Raw genomic sequence first — 19236 nt, 5'->3', positions numbered from 1 at the left:
CGATAATCACTCTTAGGATCAAAAGAGAAGATTTTTTGAAAACACTAATTCACCCCCCTCTTAGTGGTACATTGTGTTCAACACATTTGAGGTGCCAAAATGCTAAAATGGAGACCAAGAACGCGAATGTAGAACCTGAAAGAGCTAATCAACTTGTCAATGAGATTTCCTATAAGAAAAATTGTTAAAGATCAAAGGGGATAGGCCCCATGGTGGGTGCCAAGTAATGTGATGCTAAAAATTAGTGTCAATGGAAACAAGAATACACATAGATGAGACAATAATAAGAACTAGGAAGCACAACTTGAAAACTTAATAAAATATTCAAACCAAAGGCCTCCTTTAAGATTTCCCATCATCCTCTATTCTTAAGGACCTTGAAGGTGTTGGATTGTTGGCTCTCAGTGGAGCAATGACCTCCAAGGTGGAAACTCAAGAGTTGAGTATCTACTTCATGATTATACAAATGATATGAAATGTATGATCTAGCTAGAATGATCTATTCAAGCTACATGATTTGATAAAAAGGAAACTAGATTAATATGCTATGATTAATCCAAATTAACAATTATGATAGATGATATGAATTCAAATTCCTATAATAACAATGCAAAAACTATGAATGCAAGGGATCTTTATTGCTCCAAAATGAGGGGTATTTATAGGAATTCCAAGGCCAAAGCTAAGGTGACCAGAATCAATGTTTTCGATTCGATCTAAAGATATCAAGAACTAGAATTGAGGAAGTTGGAGAAGAGGTTGGAGGAAGGGACACATGTCATCTCTATGGTGACAAGTGTCAATGAACCTTGCTCATGAGAGGGCGAGCAAGTGTTGAAGGGAGGAGACATGTGGCAAAAGTGCCATGTGTCTCAAGGAGGAGATATCCAACCCACAAGAGGTTAGAATAAAAAAGGTTAGGAGGTGCAAGATAGGATAGGGTTAGTTAAACCTAGGATTAGATAGAATGGGTTAGGTTAGGGGGTGGTTAGGATAGGTGGTTAGAAGTTAGGATCCATGTGCTCATATTTGAATTTAGAAATTCAAATATTAGGAAAATGGTAATTAATCTCAACAAACTTGTGTTTGTTAATCTTAATTAGGAATTAGAAGAATTGACTAAAATGAGGGGAATAAATTAATTTGGAATTAATTAATCAAAGGGGGATTATTGAATGAACTATATAAATAAATCACTTAGATTTATTTACAAGTAGATGAATGGGGAAATTAATCAAATTATTTGTGAATTCAATTAATTCAGAAGGAGTATTAATTAATTAATTGTGTATTTAATTAATTATCTTCAGTGCATTTTTAGGTGTATACAACATTGATGATAAATGGGAGAGTATCCTAACTGGGAGGTTCATCTTCTGTGATAGAAGCTTCATTGAGTGCTTGAATAAGAGATAAGGGTAATATTGAATTAGCCTCTCTTATTGGTGCTATCCTCATTTCTATTTCTATATTAGTTGGTGATGATGGCGTGGAAGTATCTGATGCTGGTGCAATTACTGTTTCCATCACTATTGACACGAGATGTTGGCTAAAAGACTGTCTGTAATGCATTGTTTGGTCTTGGTGTAGGGTCCACCCTTGACTTGAATTGTTTTGACTAGAGTTGACTTTTAATTCAGGCATGATAGACATTATTGGGCATATGCTATTTCAGATGATTTATATGATGTTGATACTATCATTATTGATTGTGTGATTTATTAGACACTATATACTTATTATGTGATTGATTATCGAATGATTATATTGATCATGTGATTTGAGGAGAATAAGTGTTGATGGATTTTACATGTTGTACTATAATAATGAATTATACTAATCATGCACTTGATGATGTTTTTATGTACTAACCATATTTAATGATTATCTATGATGAGTTGATCTTATGGTGTGTTTGATTGTTGTATGACTGTCTTCGGGATAGAGACAATTTCACATCACTCATTGCGAGCAGGATGTGTCATTGCAATTCTCTAACCCTTGCATGTTATAATATATATATATATATATATGCATATGTCATATCATTTCTTTGTAGATGCAGAATTTGCAGGTACCAACCACTAAATCCACTTGGCTCTACAAGTTTGAGTGTGTCTTTAAATCCCAATGGTATGTGGTTCAGAGTTGGCACAAGTTTCCCTCACATACTCTAGGTCTAAGTTGTTCACTGTGAGTCGTCAGTGTCTTGGCGCTTGTCGCCATGTCAGTTAGTAAGCTTGGTTTCTTCTATGTTGTGAGTATGTTAGCGTTGGTTGGTTAATCCTATTATGTTGAGGCTGATTGATTATTGATGCGAGATTAAATAGTTAATATTATTTATTTTAATTATTTTGATTAATAGCGATTTGATTATTTGATTATCTAATGTTTAATTTAATTTATTGGACTCTTGTCTTTTTGGGTATTTAATTATTTGATATTTAATTGTTTACTTATTTTAATGATGATTTAATATTTATTGTTTAGCTTATGTTGTGGTTTTATATTTATTTGTGACTTCACCTTTTAATGGTATTTATTTATTTATTTAATCGCCTATGGTTTAATATTTATTTGGTATTTAATGTTTATCTGGTTCTTTAATTCATTTATGAGCCTTTGGTTTATTTAATTTAATTTCCCCATTTGATTTATTTAATTGTGGCTCATATTTTATTTATTAGTTTGACTTTTATATTAAGTGGGTTGTATAAATTCACTTTAAAAATAAAATAATAAAACATTCGCACCTAATCGTAAAAGCATGATCTATATTTACCTTACCTACCCTCTTCTCTTATTGGTTGAATTTGAAAGAGAGGTAAAATTATATTATATGGTGGGGTTGGTAAAATATATTATAGATTGGAATATTTTGATTGGCTGAGATTGAGGCTAGGGTTTTTGGTTATTGTTTGGCTTTTTTATTTTCTTCTCGTGAAGTTTTTTGGGCTGGCTTCTTCTTTGCAAAAATATTCTCTGCAAGAATTTTCTTTGGGTTTTGGCTTGGATTGTTGCTGGAGTTTCTTGGTTTGGCCTTGGATTTGGATGGAGCTCTACCTCAACTCTCATCCATCACCCAGGGTGCAGGTTGGGTTCCTTGTCTTTGTTTATCTTCAGCTTTAAAATTTCTCTATGTATGCTCCGTGTTTGAAAATGTCTTCCGGGAGTTGGGGATGAAATATTTGATTTATTGTAGTTTTCAGAGTTATATATGGAGGCAAAAACTTTATTTTATATGGATATTTGTATAGTTGTATTGGAGAAATATTTGGTCTCCTGTGTGTTGTTGTTCACGACATTGAAAAGTCTAGATTCATGGCTGCTTGTAGTGAGATCCTATATCATTGTTTGGATCATCTGATTGGTGTTTTGTTTGATGTAGCTTTGGCCTTATCTATTGTTGGTAGAGTCACCTGTGTATTTTAGACTCAAAAGAAGTCTCTGTGAATGAGTTCTGGGTCTCCCAATTGTGGATGTGTTTTTGGAATCTCTCCCTCTATATTCTATTAAACTTTATTCTATTTATTTCTTCTTACTTGTTGGTTCTTGGTGACTCCATGTATATGTTTTTCGAAGCCTTTTGTTTTAAGTTTGATTTTTAAATCTTTGCCAAAAGTTCTATGATTTTCTGTCCTTTTTTGCAAAAGCGCTAACTTTGCATATGCGCTGTTCTTTCATTCACTTGCGCTGTCCTTTTATTCATTTGCACTGTCTGTTGTTTCATTTGCGCTGTCCTTCGATGTATATGCATTGTCCTTTGTGCAAAAGCGCTATCCTTATCTGCATAGGCACTGGACTATTTAACACAGGTGCTAACTTGTAATGCATAAGTGCTAATCTGTAATGCAAAAGCACTAAGATTCAATGAAAAAGTGTTGTTCTTCTTGTCTTTGGTGTTTTCACTGTTTTCCAGTCAGGTTTGGATTCTTGAGTTTGGTTTCATTCTAGAGGCTTTTTGTGATTTTTGCATATGTTTTCTAGCTACTGTTAATTATCAGTTTGATGTGATTTTATGTTTTCTATGCTGCAACATTCTTGACTTATTTATTGTTGAAGATTTGAGTCCTTTCTTATATTGAGATGTTGCAATGAAAAAATGGTATTGCTGTGGAGACAACAAGATGTTATTGTTGTGGAGACAACAAGATAGTATTGCTGTAGAGACAACAAGATGATATTGCTGTGGAGACAACAAAATTGATATATTTTATTGATGGAATATTTTCTTATATCATATGGATTTCCACATTGAGGCTCATATTGCTTTTAATGGATTTAAGCCCTTTGCGCTCTTTAGCTATGGTTTTCCTTGTATGTTTTATGTGTTATTGGGATGCATGATGAAGTTATGGATATTTTCTTGGAATTTGAATTTAGAGCCTCTTATGATTTATTATTGGGCCATGTTAGGAGGAGTGGGCTTCCTTGTGATGACTGGGGTCACGAGAGATAGGCTTGCATGAGGTTCCTTGTAAGGATGCATGAAGTCTAGACCACCAAGGCACATTGGATTTTTCTATGATTTTGTAAACAAGTGATAACATTATTAATAAATTCATTGGAATGGGTAATTAGATCTCATTAAAACAAGATAATTAATAGTTTGAGCCTCATGGCTGATTCCTAGGGAGGATGTTTTAGGATAAGCATGAGAAGGCCGTGAAGAGGGTAAGTCAAATCTCCCTTGATTCTCTCATGGGTAGAAATGGCTCCACATGTCTATCAGGGTTATGTCGTGAAGAGTTGTGTTTCGGCAATATTATGGGGGAGGATAGCATGTGATGACACTTCGCTCCTACATGTGTCCTTGCTTGAGATGTATTTATGTCTTGCTGATTTGTGCGCCTCTGGGAGTTTTCTATCTGTGCTATCTTATGATTGGTTCTTACTTTAGTGTCCTTGTGTTGGTTAGTCTCTTTGGTTTTGAGTGTCAGCCTAGATGTAGAGTGTGTTTTGGGACCTTGTGTCATCTCTTGGCACGAGGGGTGGTTCCTTTGGTTCCACATGGTCGGGTGGTTGGTGCTTTTAAACCATTAGGATGTTCCTATCTTTGGATTCTTCTTGAGTTGATGAGGATGCTTCTTCACATAGTTCATGGATAATAATTGCAGAAAGAATGTAGATGATGATGTGATTTATATAATGAAATTCTTATGTAATGGTTGTACAAGAAATCATGTTTATGAGAAATGACTATGTTGTTCTAGTTGTAGTGATAAATTTGGTTATGGTAGATGATTTTAATGATGAACCTTGAGCTGTATCGTAACGCATTTATATTAAATGAAATGGATGCATGAGATGTGGATAAGCAATATGGTTTGGAATTAAAAGATGTAATTTGTATTCTTGATGAGCCATGTTAAAAGGAAATGGTATAAATATTATGATAATGGTATTAGACTTGGAATGATGTCTTAACTAATGCTTGATTAGAAGAAATGCTAAGTCTTGGTAGGATGTATGAGTACGAATAATATCAGAAGGTATATTAGGACATGTTTGTGAGTTGTGATTAATGAATTTGATATTATAGTACCATACTTCGTGGATAGTGATCTAATGGTTGGATTGAAATCTTATAATGTTTGGGATGTAATTGAACATTCCTTATGAAAATATTGTATGAATGATCTTAATGAATGAATTACTAATCTTATTAATGGTAATTACTAGTAAGTGTATGGGTAGATGGTAAAATGAATGCTTATCTTTTAGGAAAGGATTAGAATGTATTTTGTGTTATGGTTTGAGATTATATCTCCATTTGGTGGATACTATTAGTGGTTATGGAATTAGGATATTGTATCTTAGTTTTTGTTGAGATGAATTCATGTAGTTACTTAATTTGTAATAAGAGGATTGTTGGTTAATTGATATAGTGTAAGAGATTTTAGGAGTATTAAATGAGCTATGGGTTAACTGTTTTAGGAAGACTTTGTGATTATTTCCTTATGTACCTTAGGAATCATGATGAAGTAATAAGTATGCTAGGAGCATAGATTCATAAATTATTATATGGAAGTTAATCATAAATGGAAATTGTGTTAATGTAGTATAAGGGTTAATCTTGGTATGTGAATGGTGATCTTTATATTCAAAGGTTGGTTAGTGGTAATAGGAACATTTGGACTTGGTGTATAAAATGAACCTAAGAGAAAAAGGGAAGTAGCTCTGCATTGAAAGATAAAATCTCATATTAAATGAAAGATTAAGAAGGTTGCATATCATGAGTGTTAGGTATTGCTATGTTGCACCTATGTGTGTATAATGATTTAGATTATGAGGTATTGATCTGAAAGAAAGTAAATGCTTATTGCTTAGGTAGGTAGATTAAGTAATGGCGTTGAGATACCCTAGGGAGTTAGTAGAAATGATTTATTGTATCCCGCTTGCATAATTGTTTGAATAGATTGAGTGAATTATTCTATATTCATAACACTTAAATGTTGTTGTGTGCTCGCTGCATTGCTTAAGTGTTGTTATGTGTTGTATTCTAAAAATAAAATAAAATAAAATAAAAAAATTAGTGTGTATTTAGCTATATTTCTTTGGGGTATTTTGGCAAGCATTACACTTGGTGATTCAAGGTCATGATCTTCACTTGTTATTATTGGGGTATCTAGTTGAACTGTTCTTCTTTTTCTTGTCAAGACAATGTATCCTAACCCCCAATTTTTTGGATTCTCTGAAGGTAAGATGGGTTCTATGATGCCTTGTGCATGTTCCCCCAAGCCCATGGTTCCATCATAACCATGTCGCTGTAACATCTTGAAACCATTACCATATTGTTCTAAGGGGAGTTTGATGTTTGGAGTGTCATTTTCTTCTTTATACAACCATCCATTGACATATTCATCTAGGGATTCTTCATTAATCTCTCCCCATCTAATTAAAGAACAAGAATTAGAAAAATGGACAATTTCCTTCCCTTTGTCTTTGTTTGTTAGATTTGGTAATGTTCTCCCAAAGGACCTAGGAGACATCTACCCTACTGACAATGTTCCAGAACATGAGTACTCGCCACACCCTTCATGTTTGGAGATGTGTGAGATGATGATGCTACTATTTTTGCAAACTTTAGAGATTCCATTTTTATGTGGAGTGGAGCTGCCTGATTAATGGGTACTTGATTATCTTAGCTTGCTCTTAGGTAATTGCAGTGCTGAAAAGGATTTGGATCACCATGTATGGCGATCTCAATGGAATTGTAAGGGAACTTAACACATTGGTGAAAAGTAGATGGCACTACTTGCATGGTATGTATCCATGAGAATCCTAGTAGCATGTTGTACCCCAATTCTCTGTCTAAGACTTGGAAAGTGATATTTGTGGAAATTGGTCCTACTTGCATTGGTAAGGTTACTACACCCTTGGAGGGGCATTCCTTATCATTGTAAGCTTTGATATTGATTCTCTTGGTAGGATCAATATGATATTCAGAGTAACCTAGAGCTTTGATTAGATGCAAAGTGCATATATTGAGTCTGACTCCTCCATCTATGAGTACTCTTCGAAACCTATTTCTATGAATAAGAGCTTCTAAGTGTAGAGGATAATTGTGCATAGGTTTATCCATGGGTACATCCTGATCAGTGAATGCTACCTTTGAAGCTGCCAAATTTCCAACCATGGATTGAAATTTATTCTTATCTATATCTTTGGCAACTGATGAGCCTTGAATAGGCGAAACTAGTTTTGAACAAACTCAATAAAAGATTCATGATTTTCTGCTAAATCTCTATTCTCTATTTCTTTTCTCTGTCTTCTTTCTTTAACTGCCAGTGATTCTTACAAAATTTTTAGTACTCATGGTCAAGGAATGTAATGTGTGAATAATGTAATATCATTCAGGAAGAGGAGTTGGTCGATCATTGGAGATCGAATTGGGTGTATGTAAGAGGATTTATCCCTCTGGTATTGAGCTTAACCAGAACTATACTCAGGCATAAGATATGCTATTTTTTGTAGTTCAACACTTCTCCGGATTGTAGTCTAGATTTCTATGTAGTCAGTGAGGCTCCTTTTGTGATGAGCAGTGCGCTCTAGGTTGTTGGCCTTCCCACAAGTGCGGGCCCCTTAATTGTAATTCACATACTTACTGCAGAAGTATTATTTGACTATGGGTAGGCTTCCCACCGTGGTTTTTCCCTTTACTGGGTTTTCCATGTACAAATCTTGGTGTCATGTGGATGGTTTTTATTATGTGATTATTATTTATGCTTAATTGGTTTAATCTCTATTCTGGTATTAATGTTTTGGGTTCCGGTATTAAAGTTTAAATTGCTAATGGTTCCGGTAATCTATGACAACTGATTCACCCCCCCTCTTAGTTGTCTTCCGGTTAATTGATCTGTCTAACAATTGGTTTTAGAGATTTGGTCTTCTCTACAGAAAGCTTAACTACTTGAGGAAGATCCTATGGCAACTAATAGTTAAAGTTCATCCAGTTCTTCTTGAGCTATCTTTTGAAGGGATATTCTGAGGCTTGATGGAACAAATTACACAGTATGGAAGATTCAGATGGAAACTCATTTGAGATGTTTTGGAAAAGAGATTTGGGAGATCACAAAGATTGGTGTCACACCCTATAATCTAGGATCTGGCAATCCTCCTCCGACAAACCTAGACAAGGAGCTTGAGAATAATTGTAGAGGAAGAGAAGCCCTCTTTTGTACACTTTCTGATTAGCACAAAATGAGATTAATCAAAAAATCATCTGGAAAGGCTATATGGGATAAATTGGAGACTCTTAATGAAGGTGACCCTACTATGAATATTGCTAATCTTGATGGTTATCGGGTGAGATATGAAAACCTGAAGATGGAAGAAGATGAAAGGATTACCTGCATTCATGGAAAGGATAAATAAGATTGTTATGGGAATTCAATGTTGTGGTGGAACTTTGAGAAAAGATGAAATTGTTTCTAAAGTCCTAAGAGCCCTACCACCGACTTACAAAATGAAGGATACTGCTATTAATGAGTTGAGAACAATGACTAATACATCTATCAATAGAGATACTTTGGTTGGGAAACTATCTGCTTTTGAGATTGAGGAATTTGGACCTTCTGGAGCTATGAAGTCTGAACCTACTTTTCATGCATCTACATCAACAACCAGTAAGCAAGATTGGAAAGATTTATATGAAAAGGAATTGGAAGATATGAAGAGAGAAGATGATGAGTTTGAGCAACTTCAAGCACTATTGGCTATAAAAGTACCTAAAGGACTGATAGGAAGCAAGTATGAAGGAAAATTAACTTTTAAATGTTTTGCATGTAATAAGATTGGTCATTTTGCATCTAGATGTCCTGAAAGGAATTCAAGATTTGAAGAAAGAGTTAGAAGATCATTTAAGCCTAAACTTGGATATCAGAACAAGTTTAACTACAAGAAAAACAAAGACAAATCATGCTACATAGTGTATGAGGAAGGAATTATTGATTCTAATGAACCAACGAAAGATGCTGCTAGTGGTTCTGGCAATGGGAGGAAATTGGTGTTCTTGGCTATCAAGGAAGATAATCCAACATTGGAAGAGAATGTAACTGAAGAGAAGGCACTTGCTGCTAAAATTGAAGACAAGGATGAATGGGTAATTGATAGTGATTGTTCACATCATATGACTAGAGATAAAGGGAAGTTTCTATCTTTACATGAATTTGATGGTGGTCTATTTAGATTTGGAGATGAAAAAGCATGTATGATCAAAGGAAAAGGAACTATATCATTGGATGATGCTGATTGGACTGGAGATGTTGATGACCAAAAAAGTACTTCCGGTGGAGATATATTTCTTGGAAAGAAGTTGGTTTCATGGATCAACAAGAAACAATCATGTACTTCTTTATCTACTGCTGAAGGTGAGTATACTGGTGCTGCTACTAACTGTACACAAGTTTTATGGATGAAGCAAATGTTGAAGGATATAAAGGTGGATTGTGATGCACTGGTAGTTATTCACTGTGATAACTCTGCCGCTATTGATATATCAAATAATCTGGTATTTCATTCTAAAAAAAAAAACATATCTATCAAGTATAACTTTTTGAGGGAAAAGGTGGAAGCAAATGAAGTTAGACTGGTTTATGTGAACACTAAAGAGCAAATTGCAGATATTTTCAATAAACCTTTGCCCAAGGAATCATTTGAGTACTTGAGAGATAGATTGGGAGTTTTTGCCCCTCTACTAGAAACTTGATTGATGCGGTTTGGCATCACTCCAACATGCATTATCAGAGATACTATTCATTTTGACATTGATGTGGGGATGCTACTACTCAAGGGGAGTAGTCAGCTTTGTGATTCAATGGTTTATGCTTTTGCTTTGATAGTTTTGTCAGATTTCTGGCATTGATGTCAACGGGGAGAGATATTGATGTTAAAAAGAGAAAGGAAGAAAAAGAAAAAGTCATAGGGGGAGAGATATGAATAATAAAAGTAAAGGGAGAGATATTGTCGTTCAGAGCTGTATGTGGGAGATTGTTGGCTATCTTCCAATGGGGGAGACTTGTTTGGCATTTCTTGGTACTGAGATTTTTTTCACATCTAGTGTTGCCATCAATGCCAAAGGGGGAGATTGTTGGCCATTTGGTGGAATTGATTATGTGTTGCATTGATGTTTTGTCATTGATGCCAACACTAGCTATTTGGATGCTTTACGGGCACCCTTTAGGTCCCAGTAGGTTGAGTGGTTTCTAGTTGATTTGGATCCGACATGATCCGTTAGGCTCTGATATAGTTTGGTGAGGGAATTGGCTTGTTCATGATACTCATGCTCATATTTGGTCAGTTGGTTTTGGTCTGGTGATCAGATAATATCTTGATTGCTTAGAAGCTTGGTTTCTGGTTCTGACGAGGGTTTCACTGACATATATTTTGATGGATATCTTTGATGAATTGCATAAGTGGTGTTGGTGCAGCTTCTGGTGGAGTTTCAGGATGCTGTTGGTGATCATGTTTGAGACTTGGCAGTTGGAGATCATTGTTGTAGCATGTGGACCTATATTGGATCTCGATCGATCTAGGTTAGAGATCGACTTTAATGTAATGTGTGGATTGGACCTCTCGATGTATTTCCAGGATATCTTATGTGTTGGATATTATTTGTTTAGTCTAAGACTAACATAGTTTGTGATTATGTAATTATTTTGTTAGCTAGTGGCCAACCTGATTGTTTATGGTCGAGGGTTTGTGTATATAGATGTAAGATCTCATTGTAGATAATCATGGTTAATGTTAGAGGTCATGGTCAAGGAATGTAATGTGTGAATAATGTAATATCATTCAGGCAGAGGAGTTGGTCAATCATTGGAGATCGAATTGGGTGTATGTAAGAGGATTTAGTCCTCTGGTATTGAGCTTAACTGAAACTATACTCAAGCATAGGAGATGCTATCTTTTGTAGTTAAACACTTCTCCGGATTGTAGTCTGGATTTATATGAGTCAGTGAGGCTCATTTTGTGATGAGTAGTGTGCTCTAGGCTGTTGGCCTTCCTTCAAGTGCAGGCCCCTTAATTATAATTCATATACTTACTGCTGAAGTATTATTTGATTGTGGGTATGCTTCCCACCGTGGTTTTTCCCTTTACCGAGTTTTCCACGTACAAATCTTGGTGTCATGTGATTGGCTTTTATTCTATGATTATTGTTTATGCTTAATTGGTTTCACTTCTTTTTCGGTATTAATGTTTTGGGTTCTAGTATTAAAGTTTAAATTGCTTATGGTTTTGATAATCTGTGATAACTGATTCACCCCCCCCTCCCCCTTAGTTGTCTTTTAGTTATTTGAATTGTCTAACACCTTAAAGTGATATCACTGGTTCAGCTCTATTAACAACATGAACATCTACAACCCCATCATTTGTAACATTCTTGTTCTTAGACCAAAACTTTGGCTTTTCATTGCTTGTATTTATGGTTGGTCCCTTATCCTTGTGATGCTTCAATATTCCTTGTTCTAACAAGCCTTTCTCACACTTTATGCCCTTTTACAAGATTTCTTTGAAAGTGCCTACACATTGCATTTGCAATGGATATTTTGCTTGAGGAACAAGGTTCTCATTAAAAATTTCTACTTTCTCAACTTTGGGAATGTGATTGAGACATCTGCGATCCATCTTTGCAAGAATGTAGCAAATGCTTCACCTTCCTTTTGTCTAGCTGCGCATAGATCCATTAGGCTAACTGGATTGTCTATGTTGATTGAAAAATTTGTGATGAATATCTCAGCCAACTCACCCCATGAAGAAATTGAAGGTGGTAGATGTGTAACAATTCTATTGTGGTCCCTCCAAGACTTTGGGGGAATATACACATCAAGTATGTCTTCATGGGTCACTTCTATACATGCTATGAAGAATTCTCTGACATGATCCCTAGGATCACCTTTCCCTCTGTACTTGTCAAATCTTGGAGTCCCAAAATGTGGCAGAAAGGGTGGCATGTACAAAGTCCTATCAAAAGGATAAGGACGAAGATCCTCCATATTATATCTCTCCTTGTCATTAACTGATTGCATGTTGGTCATCTACTTTTGGAGATTCTCTACTTGTTGAGCCAAGATCTCTGTTTGGGTCAAAGGTGTACTGACCCTATAAGGATTTCCCACAAAAGGAATAGTGTTTGAGTACCTTGGAGCTTATTGAAATGTTGACTAACTATGCAATTGTGTGCCTTGAATTCCACCAGGTGGTGTGAAATATGTAAATTGTATGTTGAAATTTGGATGACCTGAGCTATTCATTCCTGCCGATCCTTGGTTCACATTCTAACCACTATATGTAGATCCAATGTCAACTGATATTGTAGGTTGAGATTTACTTGCAAAAATAGTGTTTTGAGCCATGGTTTTTGTAGCTTGGGTTGAAGTATTTAACATGCTTGACATTGTAACACCTGGTGTGGTTTGAGATGTGAGACTAGTGCTTGAAGATGCAACTATTGATTACACATGAGTTATTATAGTGTGGGTTGTTGCTGCTTGAGTTTGTGTCATACTAGGTGCTTGAGTCACATTTTGGGTCAATGTTACCCCTGGTGGAAAGATTGCCGAAATGTCAGCACCTGGAGGCAACTTGGCCTTGTTTTGAACTAAAAGTATGAGATCGATCTCTATCATTATTGATGAGTGCATTCAAAACCATGAGAAGTGCTCAATCTTGTTGGGCTGCCTCCAATTCCTCTTGTGTTAGATTATGTTGGATTTCATCTATGGAAAGCATCTTGTTGGTGTTTGTTGGTAACATTGCAGGTCTTCTGCCTTGTGATTGTTGATTCACATATAAATCCATATTCCAAGTGGGAATGACCAAAGGGTCACTGTTTGGATCCATCTTGGCTTTCTATGATCTTGTTAATGACATCAATGTATCTCTTAAGTGATCTTAACTCTCTATGACTCACTATGACCCTCTAAAATGTAAATAGTAGATTAAGATGGATGCAAAACTTATGCAATTAATGACTATGTATGTATGCAATCTATAAATGACAATACTCTACTATGATTTCTGATAAGGAATTGGGCTATATGCCATAAGTTTTTTGACAAATTTTTGATTCTTCTTGTTCTCTTTGTTCCTTGATTTCTTTTTCTAGTTTTGCATCAAGGCAGACATATTTTTCAACTCCATCATTTATAATAGCTTCAACTATTAGGTCCCAAAGACAAATGAGAGGGGGGGGGGTGAATCAGTTGTCAAATAAATTCAAACCAAAACAACTTAACCAACTTAATGCTTAATACCAGTAAACCAGTCCAATATGCCGGTAGACAGTTTTAACAGTTAATTGTAATACCGGTAAGGATTAATGCATGAAACATAAAGACAAAGTCATCCACAACACATAACACCAATATTTGTACGTGGAAACCTTGTAAGGGGAAAAACCATGGTGGGAAACCTTACCCACAATTAGATGATACTACTGTAGATAGTAAGTGTATACAATTGGGGTCTGCACATGCAAAAAGGCCAAGTGCCTAGAGCTCACTGCTCAATCACAAAATGGGAGTCACACTGACTATAGTTGGATGGTTAAATCCAATAAGAATGTACTACTGAAAATAACATCTTCATATGCTGGATTCAGTATCGGTGTAGTTCTGATTGTCTTCTAAAAAAACCTCCTTCAATCTTCAAATGATGTCTGCGTGTATAGCTCTACTTATTCTTGCATATACCTTCACACAATCCTTTTTCGCATTCCACACTTGATCTTACAAATAAGATCTTGCATTTATACCATAACCTAAGACCAATTTTAGTAGGTCGGCTCTACAAGATATTACAATAAAATTAATTTACATATAAATTAATACCTGATGCAATAACCAATTCAATATGTCATCTTAATGCATTTACAACAATAATAAGTCATCTCCATAGCATGTCATGCTGATCTAGAGAAGATAAACCTACTGGTGTAACCTGGACCTATTTGCCGGTAACAACAAATATGTAAATGCTAATGTACCATTAAACAAAACTCCAAGACAAACTGTCCACATGATGTCTTCGACATAGCCAAGTGTTTTCTATATAATTCCAAGTACCGATGATCATTATATCTTGCCGGTGTACCAAATACAGGTGACTGTGCATGAGTCACTTGCTTGCCGGTGAATGTTGCTGATTCTCCAAAGTGCTAGAGTTGATAAGTGTTTAGTAGGTGTTGACATCAATGACAAAACCATACCAAAATACCAACATCAACCTTGTATTGGGGAAGATCAAGTCATTTCCCAAGCAAGATTATCCAAACCATCAATTATTTCTAACTGATCATTGTCTGGCCCAAGATTGGGTTGTTCAAATGGGAAATCACCATCGCCTTTTAAACCCATGCAAAGGATATTCTATTAAGACTTGTATTAAGTGATGAATCAAAATACAGACTATGCAGGGGTTGACTTTAAAATTGAGATGGTAGATGTCGAATCTAATGCACCCTATTGTGATATGCAAGACCAGGGCGGATCCTAAGATGAACTTAGATGATGGTGATGCAATGATTAAACAGATGCAATCTTTGACAAAGATTGAAGCTATTTATATGTGAGGTGAGGAATTGTGCAAGGAATTTGTATAATATGAGGACACTAAAGAGACCATGTATGGACTAATAGGACCTAAGATCACTGAAAGTTTAATTTTCCCCATTTCTTGAACGTTGCAATGCTTGATTTTGATACTTGAATTTTTCTCTGAGTTTGAGATTCTTGTTGATGTTTTTGACAAAACTTGGTTGGTATTCCTCTTTGTAATATTTGATCATGTAGTAAAGACACAACAACAAAGCAATGGGAACCAACTTGACATAACCAAAAGAGAGCACTGTTTAAAGGATTTTTTAGAACCCTTGTTGATGTTGAGATCTTTTTCAAAACATCATTTTGTTTTCGATAAAATTTTGGTCATTCAATATCACATGAAGCGAAATATCCAAAGGTCAAAAGGTCACAAATAGTACCACAACCCACATTTTGATACTCCGTCAGCTCAAACAACCCTGTCACACCCTAAGGTGCACCCGCTGTTTTTCCTTTGTCCATAAATTAAACCAAAGAGGATTGCTCCTCAATTGGCTCATTATCCTGGGAGATATATGGTGAGTGTCTTGGGGGTAGATTCTTCCCCACCCTATCACTACGATACTATAAGTGTCTGGTTACTGACTCGAATTGGCCTCTAATTTCCTAAAGATTTCAAGTGGTCATAATCAGCAGTGTTTTCCGCTCCGGTAAGGAGGTCTCCCAATCTGTAGAGGTTACACTCTATAGATTTTATCATACCATATAGGAATTGAGGGAGGTATGACACTATTATGATAGCATGTAACACACATTTCTTATAATTTTTATTAGAAACACATTTATTCTATAGTGGCTCAGATTACTTGGCTTTAGCTGTTGCCACTTAGGTCATTCCCTTTCACTTGGCCTTATGGGCTACTCAGGAGGCATGCCTTATAAAGGTTTTATCCTAATGTAGAATTGACAGAAAGCATGGAAAAGGTGGGTCTGGCTTTTTGGTCACCTAGTTAAGGGGAGATCATATGCCTATCACCTTGAAAACATGGAAAGCAAAACTTCTTTTTAATCCTTCATCGCAAAATTGTCTATACTACTTGGAGATGTTGCTCCAAAAGACATGATGTTCATTTTAATTGATATAGCAATGATGCAATTTGTGTTTTTCTTTTTAAGAGCACCAAAAGAAATATTATCTAAACTAAGCCTAGCTATCCTTGTAGAAATCCATGAAAAATGTTAGCATATTGTGGGCTCTCCAACCTAATATTCTTCTTTTGGTTACAATTTTGGTCTTACTTTCTATTAATGATCTATTTGTATAATAGAACAGTAAAAGTTGATAGAGCAGAAAGATTTTTGAATTTCCAGTGAATGCAAATCACTGTAAGACTGAATGTGCATTCCTATCAATTCGAATGCAAATTTCTATGCACTCGAATGTGAATTTCTGTCAATTCGAATGTGTTGTAGGTTCTAATTGAATGTGAAAAACTTATGAACAAAATTAAAAAAACATAAGAAAAGGTCAATCGATCATGACATGAGTTGAATCTATTATTAAATTTCCCATGATCTCAATCCAGGTACTTGTGCACAATGATAATATCGGGGTAGGGCGGCTGTTTCTTCAAGATCTTGAAATCTCTTTTCTACTCTTATCCATCGTTGATGTGCATTTCTTTGTCTCTTGTGTTATTTTCTTTTCCTGGCACCTAAAATTTTGAAAGTTACTCTTCATGCCATAGGATCAAATGCATTTTATATAGAAAACTAGAAAGTTCCAGATTTTAAAAATAATTGTGGGTCAGAAACACGATCAAGTAACAAACATAAGTGACAAAAGAAATCAATTATGCAAGTAAATGCTGCGAATGCGTGTCATCATCTAGGTGAATGCGAATTTCTGCGTGTGAATGTGTGACACTTTCCTATGAGTTCATACAAAATCTCCAAGACAGAAGGTTAAAAAGATTATATGTTGTTTCTTTCATGTCGGGTTCACCATTGTTTTCATGCTTAAAATCTATTAGGTTATACATAGCTAATTAGACTAAAAGAACGAATCACAAAATCCTTAACTAATTTAGCAACTTCAAACACAAATCAATGAAATAAATGCATAAATAAGAGATTTAAACAATTAAACTAATTGAAAACTCCCTTAGTTTCATCATGACTTCCATTGCTCTTCTCCATAATTGTTGGTTGATTAGCTCTTAGGTGTTGCACTGAAATTTCCTACATAAGATAGACAATTATTTTGAAGACTGCGATTCTAGATTGATTTGAGAAATTGATGTTGTTTATATAAATTTTCAAGAGAGATGGGGAGGGATTTTGAACCGAAGTGTTGATTGATAAATATCTGACTTAGATTGCCCAGTTAACTAAATTGATTGAGTAGTCAACTAAATAGATTGGATCATAGACTAAATAGATTAGCCAGTTGATTGAGTTGATTGAAGAGATGACTGAATTGACTGATTAGCCAGAAAAGGTGATTTGGAGTGAAAAGGGGAGATTGGAGAGTTAACTGAGTTAACTGATTTGATCAACTGGTTATGATTTTCAACATGTGTTGTAGGAGATTTATTTTGAAATTTAATTTCATGTTATTTGGATATGAATTTGGAATTTCAAATGCTGAAATGCACATGAGATTTACTAAAATTCATTGAAATTCAGATTTGGTGAAAGGTGAATTTGGAGAAATGAAATTAATTGGAATTAATTGAAATTCGAATTTGGGGAATTGGAAGAAAGAATTAATTAATTAAATAATTTAAATGAAATTATTTAATCATTAGAAATGGGATTAATTAAATAATAAAGATTATTTAACCAAGGAATAAATCGTGATTAATTAAATAAATAATATTTATTTAATATTTGAGATAGGGTTAATTGATTAATTAATTAAAGAATAGAAATTCAATAATCAGAAATGTTGAATGTGATGATTGAGTCAGTTTAGAAGAATAATTAAGTTAATTAAATAATTAAAGAATTACTTAATTAATTAGGACGAATAACCTAGGTTTTATTTAGCTTGCATTTTGATCCTTAGTCTCTCATCGCCATCTTTTCATCTTAGCTTTGCATCCATAAATCCAGAATGATTTTGAAAATATAGGGAAGCAAGTCTCAAATCAAATCTTTAGTGATTTTCTAGTGAATCTTGACCTAAGTGTCCATCATTTAATAATTTCATCAAGAAGTTGAACCCGTAGCTCAATAGTCAAGTGAAAGAGGAAACTTAATCAATTTCTATTAGACACAATGCACCACTGAGAGGGGGGTGAATAAGTGGTTCTCAATCTTTTCCCTTTAACTATCCTATGTGTGTATACCGGTTATTAGATCGATCTAACTTAATGCGGGCTTATCGGTTAGTGGGGAGACTAATCACAAATGCATTCACACAAAAGGGACATCACATAACACCAACATATATGAAGAAAACCCAAGGGAAAAACCTCGGTGAGAAATGCTACTCGAGACTACTGCTCCAATCCAGCCTCACAATGAATATCTGATTACACTGTTTAGGGCATCAACCTAAGGAGCACCAGCCCCTAATTGTGAGGCCCTACCCTGAGCCGTCATAGCATTGCAGTTATTTTTCATGTTTGGACCTATTATTGATACTTTAATTTGGTGCATTATGGATATAGATTCTATATGATCCAATGATCGGATACCATTGATATGGTGTATTTTATTTATCTCTGATTTGCAGTACTTTATTATGATGCTAAAAATTATGGATGCACGCCTTATAAATGATTGAATGTCATGATGATTATGATGATGCCATTGAGTAGACTATTTTATGTGGATTTTATTGGATAATTGGTAATTTGATTATTATAATTGAAATTCTATGAAAGTGTCTGAATTGTATTCTTTAAATATGTTAATATTATATGTGATTTTGTTTTGGGATTACTAATGTGAAAAGTGAGATGTGCAGGAAAACTAATCCATGTGAGCATGAAAACTATTCAGAGAATCAAGCTAAACCTATGTGCGTTTGTGAAGCCAATGGTTTTCTATTTGGAGAGACACAACCTCATGTGTAATGTGTTTTATTTGTAAATGTTTATGCTTGAATGCGTGTTAAAAATTGAATTTGTTAAATTTGTTAATTCCAAAAAAGGGACATTGACATGTGTATTTAAGTATTGTG

The sequence above is a fragment of the Cryptomeria japonica genome, chromosome 5 (genome assembly GCF_030272615.1).
Source record: "Cryptomeria japonica chromosome 5, Sugi_1.0, whole genome shotgun sequence".
NCBI classification, from domain to species: domain Eukaryota; kingdom Viridiplantae; phylum Streptophyta; class Pinopsida; order Cupressales; family Cupressaceae; genus Cryptomeria; species Cryptomeria japonica.
This window is presented reverse-complemented; position numbering follows the sequence as displayed.